Genomic DNA, 3,377 nt, shown 5'->3' on the forward strand with positions numbered 1-3,377 from the left:
AGGATTACTGGTGTGAGTCATCATTGCCTATCAGCAAGAACCTTTCTCTTTTTTGTTAATTTTATTTTTATTGTAAAGGTGCTGTATAGAGGAGTTACAGTTACATGAGTAAGGAAATGAGAACATTTATTGTCGAACATTGTTATCCACTCCTTTGTTGTTCTCCCACTATCCCTTCCCTTCCCCAATTAAAAGTAGCTAGGTGCAGAGCACCAGTGGCTCATGCCTATAATCTTAGCAACTGTGGAGTTGGAGATCAGAGGATCGCTGTTCAAAGCCAGCCTGGGCAGGAAAGTCTGTGAGACTCTTATCTCCAATAAACTAATAGAAAACCAGAAATGGCACTGTGGCTTAAGTGGTAGGGCTGCTTGTCTTGAACAGAAGAGTTGGGGCACAGTGCATAGGCCCAGAGTTTAAGTGTCACTGTGGACAAAAAAACAAACAAACAAAACAAAAGAGCCAGGTGTGGCTCTTCAGCAAGTAGATGTAGGGGAAATTAAAGTATAATGCTTTCCTGGGGAAAATACATAAAATACATATTTCTTGTGTTATAATGTTTCAATAATTGTTATCAAATAGCACATTTCCCTGTATTCAAATACTCAGAGCAACCTTGGGCAATTACTTGCAATTTGCCATTTAACCTGATTTTTCAAAAGGGATATCAGTTAAAATGATATAAACATGAGTTTGAGACTGCCCCCTTCCTAAACAATCACATGAAGAAAACTGGCTATCCTGCTTGATATACAGGATCTAATAAAGACACAACATAAAATACTGTTCATAGGAGTGATGCAATCCCACACAACTCTCAACCAAGGAACCACAATATTAAAGTCTTATATCTTACTTAACCAATATCAACACAAAATGCCAAGGTGAGGACATTCCCAAATGTAGATTCATAAAACTCAAATACATTAAATAGCTCTGTCCTTTTGTTTGCACTTTTTCATTGGTTTATTACACAGGAAAACCAATTATCTATGATTCTGTTTGTATACAATAATGTAGAATGGAAACTCTTTATATAAAATTAAATGATTTTCACATTGACAGTTACAAAAACTGAAAATCTACTCTGTAGACTTCAGTAAGGTTGTTTGTATTAGGAAAGACAATATGAATCATTTAAAAGCAGTGTTTACACATTATTATTGGGTTTTTCTACACCACAACAATGTTTTTTACTTTCAAAACCTTAAAAAGAATTTATTGTTGGCTAAGTATTCATATTCAAAATGCTGAAGTCCAGAAGTGTTATAGATTTCAGGGTGAGACACTTTATTTATGCTTTGTGATTTGGACTATTCACATATATATTAGTGGCTGAACATCCCTCTTTAAAATTTTAAAATTTTCAATTTCAAATTTTTGTTTTAGAAATTTAATCTCTATTTTAAAGAGGGCAATGTAACTGGGCTCTGGTTGCTGAAGGGTGAAATTCTAGCTACTCAAAAGTCTGAGATCTTAGGATCGCAGATTGAAGCCAGCTGGGGCAGGAAATTCTGGGAGACTCTCTTCTCCAAGAAACTACCTGAAATAGTTGGTGCCATGCCACCTCCTGCGGAGTCTGCATGAGATCGCATTAGACAAAGAGCTTTAAGGAAGCATGCCTGCAGGAAGGGGGTGTTGGTTCAAGGCTTCCCATACACTTGGCTGCACCTTTATAGCCTCTACCTTTATTCTTACTATATTCTTCTTGGCTGTACATTCGTTGCTTTTATTCTCGTTTTGGCTATTTTTCTATTGATCCCTGAACAGAGCATGTTGTTTCTTTCCAGTCCAATAGAGATGACTTCTATAAATAATAAAGACTAGGACCAAAGATTAAGTGTGATGCCCCAATCAATTTATCATCTGATGTGACACTGCCTCCAAAAACTCCTACAACTTCACAAGTAGTTTTGCGGCTCATGCATAGTAAACATAAAAACTTAAAATTTCCAAATATGTTACAACAAGCAGAATTAATGAATTAAACTAAGCTAGAAGGAGTTATCCCAGAAGCCCAGAGAGTTCTAAAAAAAGGAACCCCTGATAATAAAAGGAAAAGAAAGATTGAAGAGATGAAGGACAATGCCTATGCCCAGAGTTGAAGCCCCATGACAAAAAAAAATCCAGGTGTGGCTAATCAGCAAGTACAGGTAGGGGGAATTCAGTAAAAGGCTTTCCTGAGGAAATTCACAAGTGTATACTCAAAAATTAAAACAAAATATATGGTGGAGTGGCTCTGGTGGATACAGCACTTGACTTACAAGATCGAGGCCCCAAATTTGAACTACAATACCACCCTAAGAAAGGCAGGAACTCCTTCCTTGTCATTAGTATTCCCCGGGGACCTATTCTGCCACGGTATTGGAAGCCAGATGGGAGACACTCACTAGCTGCCTCATTGTAATACACCTCGATTCTCTGCAGCTGTAAGCTGCTGTCTACATAGTAGTTGCCAGTGCAGTCAATGTTGTGCTCATCGCTTAGCATTTCCCAAAACTGAGATAGAAATAGAAGTGTATTATGGCCTAGAATGTTAACTGTCCAAACAATGGATTTTAAAATAACTATAAGAAACCCAAGTCCTGTTGACACAAATATTTTTGTAAAAAAATTAGATTTTTTAAATTAAAAAAAGCACAAAAATTGATGGTATTTTAGTTTTGTTAATCTCTTTGCTATCTGGCTGAATAGAAGACATCTGGGTTCTCCTATGAGTATTCCATCTTATGGGATACTATATTCTGTTTGGATTCTATGACGAGAACCTGGCCTTATATGGACATTAAGTTGCCAAAGCAGTAACTTGAAGACTCAGTAAGAAGGGTCTCCAGAACCCCAAGGGTCCTCAGAGCATACACCGACAACCACTGATTTAGAAAACACCCAACTTAAGGGAACTGAGATAGGGCATGAAAACTCAGAGAAATTTGCATTAAGATGGACGAACTGTTCTCAATTATCTGATACTCATCAGTTGACCAAAAGGGAATCCTCTGTATCTGTCAGCTCAAAGACACTGCACTCCTTTCATTCAAATCAGACCAAAAATGCATTAGTCTATTCCCAGGAAACTAAGTACAATGACTTGAGTCTCAGGTAAGACTAAGACATGCAAGGGATTTGAAACAACCCCAGCCTTGCTTAAAAAAACAACACCCACCTGGGCCACACAAATTAGGGAAGTTGGAGAATCTATCTGGGGGACTTAATTTCCAGGAGGTTAGGGACTACTATGGAGCCCCACCTACCTCAGCCTAGACATGACCACCACCACCTGCACCCTCCAACCCCGTCCTCTTCCTCCTCATCCCCCTAAATTTGAGACTAGGATCCTAGGCCAGTGCCATGCTCCCCTTTGCGCCAATCTGGTTGCCACA

At 38.5% G+C, this 3,377-nt stretch overlaps 1 pseudogene; it reads right to left on the reverse strand.

Annotated features, from left to right (window-relative positions):
• The window catches only part of LOC106001592, a 17,860-nt pseudogene that overhangs the window by 2,896 nt on the left and 11,587 nt on the right, over positions 1-3,377 (reverse strand).

The sequence above is a fragment of the Dipodomys ordii genome, unplaced genomic scaffold (genome assembly GCF_000151885.1).
Source record: "Dipodomys ordii isolate 6190 unplaced genomic scaffold, Dord_2.0 Scaffold327, whole genome shotgun sequence".
NCBI lineage: Eukaryota > Metazoa > Chordata > Mammalia > Rodentia > Heteromyidae > Dipodomys > Dipodomys ordii.